The following is an 18,449-nucleotide window of genomic DNA, read 5'->3' on the forward strand; positions in this document are numbered from 1 at the left end:
GCTGGAACTTCAGGAGGAGACAGTGAGATAAATGGCTTGGTGCAAGAATTTGGGGGCTGGAGAGCTTTGGCTCAAATCAGTTGTGGCAGTTACTTTTAGCTTGTGTTCCTAAGCAAGTTATGTTAAGCTCTAAATTCCTCTTGTAAAATAAAGGGAAGGTAAAATAATTGTTCTAAAGGTCAGGTGATAGTAACCAATAGTGTGATTCACCTGGCACAATGCTTATCAACAGTCTGTGGTAAATTGATGATAATTGTTATGATCATTACACAATCCAAATGTGAGTCTTTGTCACATTTGGACAAAGTATTAATAGTAAGGCTCTTTCATTCTTTCAAACTCAAGTGTTTTGATCTGTCAAGTGGGGCTGACAGTTTTTTGCCATATCTACTTCATAGAATTGTCATCAAATGATAAATTATGGCTAAGTCATTCAGAAACTATTATGAAATGGAGGCAGACTTAAGGTGACTTGAGCAGCTCTAAGCTTTTAGGCATTCTGTGACAATGAGTGACACCAAAATATCTTTCTGAAACTAAAAATGTAGCTTGTCCCCTTCTATTGGATCAGTCTTCCAAGGGTAAAAGTCAGGCGTATAAAATCTGAAAAATCTCTACAGGTATTTCTAAAGCTTGTGAATGCTAGAGGTCTGATGCTTTTATACAGATTCTGAACCTTGACCACTCACTGAAATTACCCAGGGAGCTTTACAAACTACAGATTCAGAGTAGATAGCCCACAGCAATTTAATCAGAAGCTTGGGCAATGGGGCTGAGCGAATCCATATTTACAAAAGTTCACAGGGTGATACTGATGTGCATCAATGATTGAAATACCATTGTGTTAGTGAAACGGGAATGTGAATGCATTAATTAAGATCACCATATGCACCAAACATGGCAGTAGGTGTTTTGCATGTGTTATCTTGTTTAACTTTCATTTTAAATTAGCCATGTGGAATAGATGCCGTATCTCTGCTTTGCAGTGGAGAACTAAGACTCACAGAGGTTAAGTGGCATGCCCACGGATATGCAGCTAGCATGGGGTAAAGCAATCATTTCTTTTGTTGGGTTGCTTCTCCACTGTCATTTGTACTTGTCAACTGAAGTCTGAGAAAGTTGTATTCTTGTAGAAAGTAAAATTACTTTTTACTGTTGAATATATTCTTCATTTATCTGTTTTCTCTTCCCTTTATAAAATCAGTTTTTAAAAAAACCTAAATAGAGATGGTTGGAGGTTTAAAACTCATCTGTAATCTTAAAAAACTCAAGCACATTTCATTGACAGTTGTTATTTCCAATTCCAAAATGAAACACTAGTTTTGAAACAGCCATTAAGAAAAACCTTCAAAACTTAAACCCTTTAGGAATATTGAAAACTCTTCTAACAGCTTTAAAATAAGTAGGTTCTCCTCAGATATTTGACAATGCATATAAAATAGTTACTTCTTGGGAACCAAATTAAGGAACTTAGAAAGTGAATGATAAACTACTGTATTACCGTAGGGAAAAGGAAGTAATTTTTTTTTTAACTTTATGGTTCCCCCAAAGGGAACTCTGTATCTGATGATATTTCAAAAGGCATCACTCCTTGAATGTCTTAAAAAAGTAAAAGAAAAATTTTTTATAAAGCTTTAACAATAGATTCCTGCAATTTTTTAAATAGGAATTAAAAAACCCAGTGGGAATGGGAGTCAGGTAGAGGAGGAAGTCGATTTTGAAAACCTGAGTAAAAATTCACACTGTGAGGAGTTACAGAAAGTTCCACATATATTTTCCCATTTTTTTTTCAAACAAGAGGGTTCAAACTTCACATTAACACAGCTGCAACACTAACCGTGGGTCTGTTAATGCTGTCTGCTGACCTCGAAGCCTGCAGTCGCCAGCTTGAGCTGATACCTGTAATGCAGGAAAATTGAAACCACGGAATTCACACAGTAAATTTCTGGGAAGACAGTTTCCTAAGCAAAGTGTTAGAGGTCAGAGTCATCTCAACTCTCTCCATATGCTGATAACTACTTGCAGGCCTAGGCCAGAAGATATTTTCTGACTCCTGGTCAAAACAATTTAGTGAAAAATATATCTCCTCCAAAAAAAAAAAAAAGAAAAAATCTAGGGAAGAATGACACAGAAAAGATCCAAAGTTGGCCTGTGTCTTGAATTGTGTAAAACAATGAAATATCACTATCTATGATTCCAGTGTTGACTGTTAGGATTTGAATGTATAGAATAATGTTTATCAATCCTTAGTTTAGTTACATAAGTATTACTAATATGTTCATTTAGTCCATAAGGAAATTAAGAATAAATATTGTATGCATACAATTGTTTTTGCTATATTTGGCTTCTATAATAATTTTTAGTTTGTATTTTATTTTTGGTCTAGTAAAAATTTACTGAAAATCATGTGATAGCAGTAGTGTGATGATGTAAATCAATGGATCTCGAACTTAAACACACATCACTCTCACTGGGCTCCACATCTGCAATTTCTGATTGAGTGGTTCAGGTTGTGACTTGCAAGTCTGAATTACTAAACAAATTCCCAGTGGGTTGCCAGTTAGGCATTAGTAAAGGCCCAAACACTATACTATTTTTTTTTAAAGATTTATTTATTTATTTGAAAAGCAGAGTTACAGAGAGGCAGAAACAGAGAGAGAGAGAGAGAGAGAGAGAGGGAGGGAGAGAGAGAGAGAGAGAGAGAGAGTCTTCTATCCACTGGTTCATTCTCCAAGTAGCTGCAATGGATGGAGCTATGCTGATTCGAAGTGAGGGGCTTCTTCCAGGTCTCCCACATGGTGCAGGAGTCCAAGGACTTGGGCCATCTTCTACTGCTTTCTCAGGCCATAGCAGAAAGCTGGATCAGAAGAGGAGCAGCCAGGACTAGAACTGGCGCCCATATGGGATGCAGGCACTGCAGGTGGCGGCTTCACTGCCCAAGCAGTCTTTTTTATAACTTCCTCCTCTTCTTTACTTTGGCAAATGGACACAGAGGTGACTGTTTTTACACCTGACAGGGACACCTCCGGCCTGTGAAAGAAACTGAGATTTCCTCTATTTGCTTGGGAGTTCAAGGACAATCTTAGAGTTAGGATGAAAGACGCCTAAATGAAGCCTTTCAGATCCTGAAATTGATCAGATGTTACATATACTTCATTGCTATATATATTGGAGAAAAATATTCAGGGAGACAATATGTGAGGCAGACAGTGATTAAACCTAGAATCCGCCATTTTCCATGACTGTTAAAAAACAGCTGAGTAGATCCAAATGTTGCCTCATTCTAAGATTAAAAAAGATCAACACACACATCCAAGGTACAACTGAAATGAAATTCAAGAGCATGATTGCCAACTGTTCCTATTTCCAAGTCATTATACACAATGGATATAGCAATGTAGGACCATTTGGGTAAATGTTTGGTAAAAAAATATGTAATTAGGTTAGATAATTGCTCACATGTGCTAACCAAAATAGATTATCAATTAAGTTATTTTAATATTACCAAATAAAATGCTATAAGAAAATAAAAGTGATGATTTACATAATTTGGGGGAATAAACTAAAGGAGATAAAATATGGGAAGAATTTGAGAGTATTTTCTCTGAAACATGACTTTTAAATCTATAAATCCAAACCAACAAATATACTAAAAGCAAATAGCAAATTTGGGAAAATATTAAGAAAAACTAAAAGGTAAAGGTTGCTATTTTTAATACAGATGCCTGTGTTTTAGATCAGTTGATAAAATGAGAAGCAGCCAATGGAAATATGAGCAAACTAGATGAGTAAATAATTCAAGTTCACCAATAAAATGGTCATTGATTAATAAAAACATAAGAATGTTTTAAGTTTGTGGCCGGCACCGTGGCTCAACAGGCTAATCCTCCGCCTTGCGGCACTGGCATACCTGGTTCTAGTCCCAGTCAGGGCGCCGGATTCTATCCCGGTTGCCCCTCTTCCAGGCCAGCTCTCTGCTATGGCCCAGGAGTGCAGTGGAGGATGGCCCAAGTGCTTGGGCCCTGCACCCCATGGGAGACCAGGAGAAGCACCTGGCTCCTGGCTTCGGATCAGTGCGATGCTCTGGCCGCAGCGGCCATTGGAGGGTGAACCAATGGCGAAAAGGAAGACCTTTCTCTCTGTCTGTCTCATCCACTCTGCCTGTCAAAAAAAAAAAAATGTTTTAAGTTTGTACAATCATCAAAGAAAGGAAAGTTAAATAATGACATACTCTGCTTAATTAGTACATATTGTCCCAAGTTAAAAATAAGAAAACCTAGAGAGTGAGATTTTGTTATTTTTTTCACTTGTGGAAAAATCGGTATATAAATATATTTTCAAATCTATATAAATATGCATCTAGTAATTTAATTTCTAAGCAGTTACTCTGCATTTAATTATTGCCAAGAACAAAGATATAACTGTAGGAAATGAATTGATAATTATTTAAAATGGAGAAAATGAGACCATTGTTTATCCCAAATAACTATATTGTGTGCTTTTATAAAATATTAAATTATTAAAATGTTGTTATCAGAGATTATTTAATGAATAGAAGCCCATTTGGGGGAACTATCTAATGAAAAAGAAATTTTTAAAACAGGACATGCAGTATTACTCTCTTTACATGCAAGGCAGTATGTAGCTGATACAAGAAGGCAGAGTCCATGAGCTAATCACCTACCTCCTTCTTAAGGTCCCTTAAAACTGTCATAAATAGGCTGGCGCCATGGCTTAACAGGCTAATCCTCCGCTTTGCAGCGCCGGCACACCGGGTTCTAGTCCCGGTTGGGGCTCCGGATTCTATCCCGGTTGTCCCTCTTCCAGGCCAGCTCTCTGCTATGGCCCGAGAGTTCAGTGGAGGATGGCCCAAGTGCTTGGGCCCTGTACCCCATGGGAGACCAGGAGAAGCACCTGGCTCCTGGCTTCGGATCAGTGCGATGCTCTGGCCGCAGCGGCCACTGGAGGGTAAACCAATGGCAAAAAGGAAGACCTTTCTCTCTGTCTCTCTCACTATCCACTCTGCCTGTCCGAAAAAAAAAAAAAAACTGTCATAAATAATTAAAATACCTGAATCAACAATAAAGACATTAAATACATCAGTGGAAGAAGGAGACCTGTCATATTATGACACTGGTGAAACATGGTGTAAGGAACACGAAGCACATGAAATGCTTGAAGGACACTGTTACAGAGGAGAGACTGAATGACGTAGAGGAAGACACCCAGAACCAGGAGAAGCAGGCAGGAAAGAGGTTGGGAATAAGGAATGGAACTCACTCTGGAGGTAATAAAAAGCTACATAGAGTCTAAGTATTGCCCCACTTTTCTCCCATCCCCACACACGTAATGGCTCATAACCAGGTATTTTCTCTTAAGCAAAAATTAGAGTTAAGTACATAATCTAAGATGTGTTTGAATACCCAAGAGAAACAGCCATTTCTGCTGGAAATTAAATTGTTCCAGAAAGAGATAAATTCATCTACCTATTGCTCCCAGTCATGCTCTGGCAATGTCTCTTTTGAGAAGAAAAAGGTTCTACTGAACTAGGTGGCAAGAAGGCGGGGAGAAATGATGCACATCTCTCCTTTATCGGGGTTGGGAAGGGGCAGGTTTCAAAATGCATAAACACCCCGAAAGTTCACAAAGGCAGGACTGGGAATCAGACCACCTTTATAAGATAGACGTTTCATTCCAGATTCCTGTGTTTAAGGGAGCTATTGCTTCTGAAAGGACTCTTGTATTTCAGTTCCATGTTGCCCTGGCTTCTCCGTTTCTGCTGGTTAGGTGTTGTTTCTTCTGCCCATGCCCAAGTTGTGCGATACACAGTTCTCTGCTCTGGGTTCCCTCTGCACGTGTGCAGGCTTGTCCTAAAAAGCAGGGCCTTGAAAAATACGATAAGATGCAGGATTAAAGAATAAGATGTGGAAACGCTCTAGGAAAGAATGGAGAATCATGAGAGGTTTTGAGTTTGGGACATCAGGGGAAAATCGTGTAAAGGGGCAGTAACAGTATCAGTTCTCCCTTTCTGTTCATTCTTTCCTGAAGGACTGGGAAGATGTTTTCTCTAGCTAATTCCTGCTGACCAGGGGCCTAGATTTGGGGCAAGGAATGGAGTTGTTTTGCATTCAATGGTAAATGCCACACATGATGCTTATATTTCCACCATTCACTCCCAAATGAAAACTGTCACGAATCAAGTCTTCCTAAGGGACTGCTTTCCTCATTTTTCTTATTTTTTTTTTAAACTTTTATTTAATGAACATAAATTTCCAAAGTACAGCTTATGGATTACAATGGCTTCCCCCCCCCCCATAACTTCCCTCCCACCCGCAACCCTCCCCTCTCCCTCTTCTCCCCTTCCATTCACACCAAGATTCATTTTCAATTCTCTTTATATACAGAAGATCAATTTAGTATATATTAAGTAAAGATTTCAACAGTTTGCACCCACACAGAAACACAAAGTGTAAAGTACTGTTTGAGTACTAGTTATAGCATTAATTCACATTCGACAACACATTAAGGACAGAGATCCTACATGAGGAATAAGTGCACAGTGACTCCTTTTGTTGACTTAACAAATTGACACTCTTGTTTATGGCATCAGTAATCACCCGAGGCTCTTGTCATGAGTTGCCAAGGCTATGGAGGCCTTTTGAGTTTGCCAACTCTGATCTTATTTAGACAAGGTCATAGTCAAAGTGGAAGTTCTCTCCTCCCTTCAGAGAAAGGTACCTCTTTCTTTGATGGCTTTCCTTATTTTTCTATCTTCCTATTATTAACATGAAGTGGAAAAATGACAATAAAACAAGCAGAAATAATGAGACAATTGACAAAAGCTTTCAGCATGAGAAACCAAAAGAAGAATAAAAATATAAATTTTTAAATATGTGAGAAAATTAGAGAAAAACAATCTTGGGCAATTTCTAGCAAGTATTTTAAGAAAAATAATCAAAAGATATTTCACTAAAATTTTCAGAATTAAATAAAAGGAAATAATTGAGAAAAAAGGAAATATCTTTAGTATACACACACACACACACACACATACACTGCATATCTCCAAATTTAAAATGAAAGAGAAAATGTGCTTTGAATCCATATTCAGCCCCAAGGCTAGTAAGAGATTCTTTTTCAGCTTAATAGAAGTATTGGGTTCCTTCTATAACTCTTTAACTCAGTTTTTGAGGCCCTGAGCATGTCACTTTACCTTCATGTCTTCAATGTAATCAAAAGTTTGCAGCCCAATCCACAGTCTGTTTACTCTGCACCTAAAGTCAGCAACAGTTCTAATGTCTCACAGATTTTTGCCTTAGACATTTTGTGTCATAAAGAACTTGCCTTTTTCAGATACTTGATTTGATATAGAGAAAGTGGGGAATTAAATAATTATAGAAAATAAAAATGTAGTCATTAAAAACAACTTTTTCTGTAATGAAGAGTAATTATATGGTATGGTAGTGCTGTTAACAGATTGCTAAAAATCTGTTTCTTCTTCCATAATACTAGTGTGGTGGCTCAGCTACAGGACTGTTTATCAGTTAGAAAGTGTATTTCCCAGCTTTATTTGTAGCTAGGCACATCTGTGTGCCTAAATTCTTATTAAAGGACACTGATTGTCAATTTTGTCATTTGCAGACCTGAGCCTTAAGTGGGTTGGTAAATACTTCTATGTGTTCCCCTCTTGGAGTCTTGTTTAAGTTTGAATTTTTTCTTTGCCTTGTTTTGTGTTCCATTTTATAGGATGACCTTCTCTTTACTGGCATATAGATGACAGTTATCACAAGATTTTAGTGATAACATAAGTTTTTCTGTAATATGACCCTCATTTTAAGAATTCTTTAGAAAATTCATTCATTCATAGACGAATAAAGAAAGATTCTGATACAGACAGACAGAATGAATCTGTGGTTCACTCCTCAAATGCCTGAAACAGCTGAGGCTAGACCTCCAAAGCCAGGAGGCATGGATTGATCCAAGTCTCCCACAAAGGTGTTTGAGACCTAATTATTTAACCCTCACTTGCTGCTTCCTAAGATGCATATTAGCAGGAAGTTGGCATAGGTTTAGAGCCAAGACTGAAAGTCAGGCACTCCAATTTCGGATGCAGGTGTCTTGTCTTCTAGTCGAAACACCCATACTGTTTTGACTATTTCAATGGGAAAATATAGGAGAGACAGGTCTAATTTTAGAAATGTGTCTAATGTACCAAAAAGAGCTGTGCCCATATAAACAATATTGCAAGAGCTCAATTATGAGTTATTTATACATATATAAAGCAGGATTTATTAAATTAATTTAAAATCGTTTAAAAAATAATATATAGCATATATAACAAATACATTGTTTTTGTATATTTATGGATATATACAAATACATATAATCACATAATCTGAAGAGAATTACATAAAATTCAAATTATGTAAAAATTACAGGTGATTTTTATTGATATTTGCTCCATTTTCTAGGATATTTTCAAGTTATTTGTATTTTTGAAAACTGAAAAAATAAAAGGAAAATAATTTCCTTTATGAGTCTGTTTTTGTGGCAATTAAGAAAAAATGTTTGTAAACATAAAAACAATTTGCTTCTCATGTAATCTTGTTTTAGCAAAGATAGGTATGAAACACTTTAAATTAATTAGCTTAGACTAATTGATTGATTAGCATTCATTTGAAAATAAATACTCTTATATTAAATATTTCCTTAAGTTGTGCACAGTCAAAAACAAAAACATAAAAACAGAGAGGTAAGAAAGACATTTTGCAATACTGTGTTAAAATAATGTCTATATTGGTGGACTTCAGTTCATAAATTATGTATACATTATTTGCATTATACTTTAGCTTATTTGTTCACATTTCTCCAGAGTCTTACAAGCAGATATTATTAATTTGCTTAACTTCTTACTCCATTCCTACTTGGGAAGTGCAGGCTTGTCGTGTTAGGCAAACTTAACCAACCAAGAGAAGTCACTAAACCCTGAAGAGCAAATTACAATGAACAATGTGCTAATCGGGAGTAATGATTGAGTCTCATACCTTGCCTAGTGAGAGGAGTCAATTTAAACATCTAAATATAGCAACCACAGTATAAAACCCAGATGCAAGTAGGCCATGGAATGAAGGACACATGACTGAGAAAAAGGTGAAAAGGCTCAGGAAGTGAATAGAGAGCAATTTGGAAAGATATTTTATTTAATTAATATTTATTTAGGGCTTCCTCCCTTCCACATATTCCCTGTTCTATCTACTTCGAAAATAGAAACTTTTTTTTTTTCATAACAATTCCATAGATAACTTGTAAACTTTTATTTGTTTTAAAGATTTGTTGATTTGAAAGGCACAGTTACAGAGGGGAGGTGTGTTGGGGGGCAGACACATCTTCTATATGTTGTTTCACTTTCCAAGTGGCCTCAATGGCCAGTGCTGGCCTAGTCTGAAACCAGGAGCCAGGAGCTTCTTCCATGTTGGGCCATCTTCCACTGCTTTTCTCAGGCCATTTGCAGGGAGCTGGATCTGAAGTGGAGAATCTGAGACTTGAACCATTGTTCATATCAAATACTAGCAATTCAGGCCATGGCTTAATCAGCTACACCACAATGCTAGCCCCAATATATAAACTTTTCAGCAAATATCTCTGTTACATCTGAGGTGTGTTCCTTAGTTCTGGATTCCCTATCTTTTACTAAACCTTCTCTTGCTCCGCCGCAATTGCAACTGTCCCTTAGGCTCATGGACATCTGACTTCTTTTAACTTCTTTATTCTGTATCCACACCCAAAATCTCCTAAAATATTAGCAGTTTCCCGTTTCACAGAAATTTATTTTAGAAATCATTTTATTTACCCAACTATCAATATGTAAAACGTAACCTGGATTTGCTAATAATGTTATTGGTCTCCCTCCTGCCTAAATTTCTTCCTTTTGCGGCCAGTATATTCAGTTAGTCCCAGTGCCCAGGTATGTGTTCCTACTTCTGTTTCCTCCTTCAGTGGGTTTAGAGTCAGGAAATTGATTCCTGTCATAGCCAGTTTCCATGGGCTCACTATACCACATAGGGTCTGGTGTTGGGGTATGGTGAGTTGAATTACCATTTGTGATGCTGGCATCCCATGTCAGGGTGCCTGTTTGATTCTCTGCTACTCTGCTACCTATCCAGCTTCCCACTGATGCTCCTTGGAAGAAAGTGGATGATGGTTCAATGTTTAGGTACCTGCCGCCCATGTGGGAGACCCAGAGAGACTTTGTCTTCAATCTGGTCCAGCTCTGGTCATTGAGGCCATTTAGGGAGTAAAGCAGCCCTTAAACTTGACCAACCCCTGCCGTTACCTTCCCTGCCCCCCCACTCTTTTTTTTTTTTTTAAGATTTATTTGAAAGAGTTATTCAGAAAGGGCAGGAGAGGCAGAGAGAGAGAGAGAGAGAGAGAGAGAGAGAGAGAGAGAGAGGGAGGGAGAGGGAGAGGGAGAGGGAGAGAGGGAGGGAGGGAGAGGGAGAGCGAGAGGGAGAGGTGTTCCATCCAATAGTGCACTCCCCGACTGGCCGCAATGGCTTTAACTGAGCTGTTTAGGAGCCAGGAGCTTCCTCTGGGTCTCCCACGTTGGTTCAGGGGCCCAAGAACATGGCCATCTTCTACTGCTTCCCCAGGACATAGCAAAGAGCTAGATCTGAAGTGGAGCAGCTGGGACTCGAACCGGCATCCATACGGGATACCAGCACTGCAGGTGGTGGCTTTACCTGCTACACCACAGTGCTGGGCCCCAGTCCCCCCTCCCTCTTTTTTCTCCCTCTCTCTCCCTTTCTCTCCCTCTTCTTTTCCTTCTGACACTCTGCATTTCAGCTCAATCAATAAATATTTTTAAAATATGGCATCTAATCTCATAGATCTATCTAGAATAAATGCATGGAATTCCTGAAAGTCCATGCATTGAGCTAATCGATTCAATTTCTGCCTAGTGGTTTTGTTTCATTCTTTTGAGATACTGTTACCCTATGGACTTAAGTGTCAGCCCTGGAAACTTAGCTCATGCCTTTGTTGAATTGACATATTATTTAGAGCTAATTCTGTTCCTCATCCTTAATACTAAGCATTGGCTATTTCTCTCTTGAATATGATCTTGTTCTAAGGGACTGACTTCATGAGTTGACAGTTGCAAATAAAACACACCCCTTTATCCCTAGCTTTCCTTCCATGGAAAATAATAGGGTGGTCTCATACTTGATTTTTATTTTTATTTTTATTTTTATTTTTATGTAGTTGGGTGGGGTTGGGAGGTGAGGAGAGACAGAGATCTGTCTGCTGGTTCATGAACCAAACATCCACAATGGCTAGGACTGGAACCGGATCCAGGAATGTGATCCTGTCTCCCTATATGTAAGGAAGAAATCCAATTACCTGAATCACTACTGCCTCCCCAGATCTACATTAGCAGGACCCAGGAATCAGAGCTGGATCTAGAAATCAAACCCTGGCACTCTCAAGTTGGGTACAGGTAACTTAACCTCTAGGCTAAACTCCCAGTGTGACTGCCTGATTCCCTCTTCAATACAGGTAATAGCCCAGAGTTTCGTTATGATACACAACTTTGTTTAATAACTTCTCACTGTTCTATTTGGTTATGACCCACTGTAAACCCATTCTCACTCAGCCTTCACTTGGTGAGGGCTCCCTGGCTGCATGACAACGTGGAAGAGACATGTAAAAGGAACTGGACGAGAAGAGATAAAACACAAGGGGTGACATGACTTTATAATAATTCCTTTTTCTGAGATGAGCATTAGTGACTCTAAGTGGCATACTCCCATGATTTAATCATCTAAGTCCCACCAAAGTGTCCACTACCTCAACACCATTACATTGGAGACCAAGATTCCAGCATGTGAACCTGTGGGGGGCAAATAACATCCAAATAATAACCATCTTGAGGGGTTTTCTCGTTGGTTGTGTCAAGCTCTTTTCAGCTATTCTATAAGGAGATCAGCTCTATTTCTCTTTCGTTTTTTGAGCCAAAAATATGCTTTACTTTAACCTAGACCTGAGATAGAAATTAATAGCATTTTAGAGTTGGAAAGGATGTATGGTGTTTTTTTGTCAAATTTTAAAGGTTTATTTATTTATTTGAAAAGCAGAGTTTCAGAGGGTGACAGAAAGACACACAGAGAGTGATAGGGATCTCCCATCTGCTGCCTCACTTCCCATTAATATTCGCAATGGCCAAGGCTGAGGCGGGCGGAAGCCAGGAGCCTGGAACTCCATCTGGATCTCCCACATGAGTGGTAGGGGCTATCATCTACTGCTTTTCCATGCACATTTGCATGGAGCTGGACCAGAAGTATAGCAGCTGGGACTTGAACCAGGATTTGTATGGGCTACATAGGCAGCTGCACAGTGTTTTTAAAGCAGGTGAAATCTTTATGGACTCTCTGACATCTTCAAGTCATAGAGTTTACCAAAGTGCAGTCTGACTTCCAAGGCTTATCAAGAAAGGCCATGCAGCTTCTGACTTCTTTATTGGGACCCTCTCTCTCTTGGAGTCAAGATGTCATGTCAGATGTTGGAGTGTCCTGAAACCATTATGTTAAAGAAGCAACATAAAGCTCCCAAGGTTGACAGTTCAGCTGAGTCTGTCCTTTTGCCAAGATGGAATTATGTTGATAGGCCATTTCTGCTGTGTTTTTCTGAATCTTGACACACACAACACTTGAACACAATAAAATGTTTCCTTAGTCAACCAAGTTTTGAGATGGCTTGTTAAAGTGCAATAGATAAATGGAGCTGGAGAATAGCATGTCTTGTGTTGCCCCTCTCACTTTGCAAAAGATGAAATTGATAGTTACCTTAAACTTCTACAATTTTATTATTACTCATGTAAAGTTGGGTTACTAAACCACTCTTCATGCTCATTCTCCCCTTTCCTCTGCATGGATGATGTCTGATGAATGACAAATCCAGTGGTGGACTGTCACCTTCCTTTTGTTGGATGCTCCAACTCCATTAATACAGATTAGAATTGATTTTCCTCTGTCGGCACCCATATTATTGCTTAATTAGATGAGGAGTCAACTGCAAGTCCCTAGACCTCTTATAACACCTGTCAGCTCTACTTTTTGCTCTAATAAATGTCTTATTAGTTCCAATTCACTATTTCCATCCATTGAGCTATTTTTGAATTACGTCACTTTCATAAAATGCACTTGACAGTTACACTATTAGTTTACCTACACATTAGAAATAAACTGTCATAGAGTTTTCCACCTCTTTGTAGCAGCTCTGTGTTTGCTCTTCACAAATAGTCATGACTTGTGAATCTTATTGGTGTAAGGAAAAAAAGCTTCAAACACAAGCCTCAAGTGAGATGACGTCAAAGCAGATAATAGAAATCTGTAGCTGAAACTTTTAACATTACTTTATATTTTTTGTAGTAACATGATGAGGAAGGTAATATTACTTTGAGAAGGTGGGGCTCATGGAGATTAAGTGAAGTTTGTGAGGTTGGGATCTAAACAAAAATGCTTATGTGTTTTACTTTGTTCCATAGCGCAGGAAGATAGCAGTGACGATTGTGTATGGTACCTCAGTCATTAAGTCAAAACTCAACAAGGATGATTGACTGGTGCACTCTCTGGAGTTTAGCTTTGCATTTTTTTTTTCTTGGAAACTGCTAAGAAGGTTGACAGCAAAATTTATTTTCAATTGTTACAACCAAGCTAAGCAAATTTTATATAAATAACTCAGAAGGACCTGCTCTAGGAAAATACATTTGATAAGTAAAAGAACTCCACAGTAACATACTGTAACATACTGTAACATCCTGCTTAATTTTGAAAGGATGACGTTGAAAAGAGGTAAGGATAAGTTAGTGCAAAATCTACTTAAGTCCTGTTGGTAATGCACTGCTGTGTGTGGTGAGGCAGAAATGTTGGGGAAGCCACAAGTACTTGTATACTCCTAGATAGAAGAAAACTACTAAGTGGACAAAGTCATTATCACTTTTCTCCAAACATGCTTCTATGTACTCCTCATAATGATTAATTACATCCCTACTCACATAGCCACCTAGACAGAAAGAGAAACAAACTTCAATTTCTCCTTTGTCCCTCCTTACTTTTTGTCTACTCATTAAAAAAATTCTGATTCTACTTACTTTTTTAAAGATTTGCTTTATTTATTTGAAAGACAGAATTAGAGAGAGAGAGTTAGAGACAGAGAAAGAGGTCTTCCATCCACTGGTTTACTCCCCAGATGGCTGCAAAGGTTGGAGCTGCATTGATCTGAAGCCAGGAGCTTCCCTCCAGGTCTCCCACATGGGTACAGAGGCCCAAGACTTGGGCTATCCTCTACTATTTTCCCAGGCCATAGCAGAGAGCTGGATCAGAAAAGGAGCAACCCGGACAAGAACCGGCACCCATATGGGATGCCAGCGCTTCAGGCCAGGGCCTCAACCTGCTGTGCCACAGCGCCAGCCCTTTGATTCTACTTATTAAAACATTCAGATCAAGTTCCTTCTTTCCAGCTTCATTGTTCCTGCCTTAAATGAAAGCTGTAGAATCTGTCCCCTCATCAACAGTAATAATCCCAAATGTTCTTGCCTTCAATTTTGCCCCCGTTTTGATGCAGGTTACAAGCTGCCATGATAGTTTTCTGAATAAAAACTCTATTGCTCATTTTAACATTTACTAGGACAATGTGGAATGCACCACACCAAGTGCCTGTATAAAGTGAAAAAGGTCTGTTCCTCATCCTCAAAAAGCTAATGGTCTAGTGGTCATTCAGAAAATATATCATTGCAATGTAAAAGTAGACAATATAAGAACAAATACAGCATTATATGGAAATCCTGGAGTGGAATAGTAACTATTCTTGGGAGAGTTTCCTGAGAATTTATATTATATTTTATTTTCTGATAATCTATATTCCAAATTATGTCTATATCCCAATTTTAGCACACAGGATACAGTTCAAACTACCTAAAAGAAATATCTTAAAGATTTATTTATTTATTTAAAAGTCAAAGGTAAAGTGAGATATGGAGAGACAGAGAGACATCTTCCATCCACCAGTTCCCTCTCTCAGTGGCTGTAATAGTTGGGACTGGGGTAGGCCAAAATCAGGACCCAGGAGCTTCTTCCAGGCTTCCCATGTAAGTACAGGGGCCAAAGCACTTTGGCAATCCTCTGCTGCTTTCCCAGGCCATTAACAGGGAGCTGTATTGGAAGTGGAACAGCTGGGGCTTGAAACAATAACCATATGGGATACCAGCGTTGCAGGTGGCAATTTAACATGCTATGCCACGATGCCAGCCCTAATAGTAATTTTTTAAAATGTATTTATTTTATTTATTTGAAATGCAGAGTGACAGAAAGGAAGACAGACAGAAATAGATATCCACCATTCACTGGTTCACTTCTCAAATGGCCACAATAATCTGGGCTGGGATAAGGCACAGCTAGAAGCGTAGAACTCCATCCAGGTCTCCCACATGGGTGGCAGAGGTCCAAGTATTTGGCTATTTTCCACTGCCTTTCTCAGGTACTTTAGCAGGGAGTCGGAATGGAGGTAGAACAGCCAGGAGTTGAACTGGTACTTGTGTGGGATGTTGGTTGTAACACCAAGCCACCCACTCCCCTACCCCTGTTTAATAATATTTATATTTATTTTCAGAAAAAAAATGTATTTGATGTCTAACTTAAATAAACAAAATGGTGTTTTTCTCCAAGTATATTCTTCCACCAGTGGTGATTTAAGCCAAAGTCTTTAATTTCATTAGAAACAACTTCCAGCTATTGAATTTAATTTTTTTAACTTCCCAATTTTGATTGCTAGAGGTGAAGTCTTAGAGCAATCTCAAAATTTTCAGAAGTGACAGCTTGAAGTTCACACATCACTTGACTCATTCTCCCAAGGTAAATGATCTGTGTGTGGTTCAATTTATTGTACATGGCATTTATAGAGGAGACCTTTAATGTCCTCAAGACAGGAAGTGCCTTTATTTTAAAGGGATCTATGGCATTCCTTTCCATTCTGAATTTTCCCTAAGGTTTTTATTACTACATTTCCACATTGGGATTGTCTTTCTGCTCCTATTTGACAATTTTGTCATAAAGTAAATCTCTGCTTAAAAAAAAAAAAACACAGAAAAAGACCTTTGGGAAGAAAGATTGCTTCTAGCCCATCACCAACACAAGCAGAATTCACAGCAGCAGCGTAAAAAGGACATGGCTGTGGAAGCAGACAGATTGCTTGCTTCTATTTGCTAGCCTTGTGAACTAGACACTATCTCCTCATCCCAACAATCTGTTAATTACTCTGAAAAAATGGGATGATAAAGTAGCACTTCTTTTTGACAATCATGGCAATTTTTGGAGATTTAAAATTTGAACAGAACAACATTGTGTAACTCCCCACCACAAAATGCCATAGAGCGTGACAGGTAATATGTGAGTAAGTATGTCTTTTATATCTATAACCTTGTCCCATACCAATAGGAACTGTTGGTTCCTATTAAAACTATTTGTTGTTCAAGAATACATTCATATACAATAGCTTCACAACTCATTTTAGGTTTATATATTAAACAAACAATCTTGCTCAATCTCACTCACAGATTTTTTTTTTTTTCATGTTTGTTGTGATTGTTTTACTTCAAGCTGGCCATGGGCTTATTTCTAGGATGGATTTTGATCCTACATGGGCATTCTATACATAGCCTCAGAATTTTGTTAAACCATGGATAGCTGTTCTCAACACAAGTAGTATAATGTAGTATATTATAGTATTCTACTAATGGAGTTTTATACATAGCATAATCTTGATTTACAAAAATAGGTCCAGTTACAATGAACAATTAGAGAATAAATAGTGAAATAATCAACACGGAAATGTTAATTAAAGGGAAATACAGAATGATAACTAGCATTCTGGTTGTTAACCTCTACATTTTCAAGTTGCCAATATCTTTGCTCATGGTGATAAATTTCTTTAGATTATGCCTTTAATGGGCCAGTAAGAATATATCCTAGTTACATAACTTTGTACTCTCATGAATTAGGTTCCATGTGCATCTGAGTTGATGTAATCTCTGTTGATCCCAGGCTATGCACAAATAGAAGAAGCGCCTTACAGGGTCCGTTAGACTTAAGTCATTGTTTAGTCTGTTCCTTCTCTAGGTTTCCATTTTCATTATGTTTTAATGTTTATTTATTTAAAAGAGTGATACAGAGGGAGAGACAAAGAAAAGGGAGATTTTCATTTGCTTTTTCACCCCCATAATGGCTGCAACAGCCAGGGCTAGGAGAGGCCAACACCAGGGATCAGGAATTCCAGCCAGGTCACTTAGGTGCATTAGAAGAGCCCAGATATTTGGGTCATCTTTTTGCCTTCCCAGGCACATTAGCAGGAAGTTAGATTGGAAGTGAAGCAGCCAAGACTCAAACTGACACTCCAGTAGGGGATGGAAACATCACAAGCAGTAGCTTAAACCACTGGGACACAATTCCTGGCCCTTGAATATATTCTAAACTCAGTCATTAGACTGGAAGACTGGCCTCTTAGGCTGTAACTATTTTCTGGTTGATGACTAGAAATTCTTTAAATATTCTCTGTCAATTGTTTCTTGATATTCTTTATTGCCATATATCAGATCTGATCCATTTGTCTCACCACCGCATATTATACCTTGTCTTGGCATCGTTGTATTGATCTGTTTTCTCTTTGTCCAATGCTGCTGACTCCAGATTTGTCCTCATTTGTCTGGTAGGAATCCAAGCGTGCTGTTAAGCCACTCTTACCTTATTTTTGGTAGTTGTGGATTATTCTTATATTGAGATATTTTATGAAAATAAATCTTAGAATGGTAAAGCAATTCAAAAATATTGGCAAATTGTAAATGTAGAAAACTATGATAAATTATGTCCAATCATTCTTACTTTAAATAAAAACACGAGTATTCACATAGTTGATTGATGTCAATTATATAGTGCATGAAATTTTTAATGTTGAGTTTTGTTATTAAAATGTTTATTTGCTTGGCAATATCCATCAAATACTTTGTTTAACATTAAAAATTGGAACATTTATAGACTATTGACAATATGCAAAGCCCTGGGTTTGGTACTATTTGCTGTATTTGTTCATCTCAAAAGCTTATAACCTGAATGTACTCATGACAAAAAAATCCTACAAACTCAATTTGGAGAACTTTCTGCAAAATACTGACTCATCTTTCTCATAGCCATAAAGGTCGTGGGAAGCAAGAAGAGTCTGAGGTATTGTCACAGCATTAGAATTTTATTTCTCAGCTAGAGAGTACTAATTTAAAATATTTTCATTGAGGATTTACAATATTCTAAATAGGCACTTCAGATACAGGGATTGTTTCTCTGACAGTCTGGGGGAGTCAACATAGGTCTAATGGCAATGCACCAATGGTATATTTTCTTCTAAGAGGC

This window comes from Lepus europaeus, chromosome 13 (genome assembly GCF_033115175.1).
Source record: "Lepus europaeus isolate LE1 chromosome 13, mLepTim1.pri, whole genome shotgun sequence".
Taxonomy (NCBI): domain Eukaryota; kingdom Metazoa; phylum Chordata; class Mammalia; order Lagomorpha; family Leporidae; genus Lepus; species Lepus europaeus.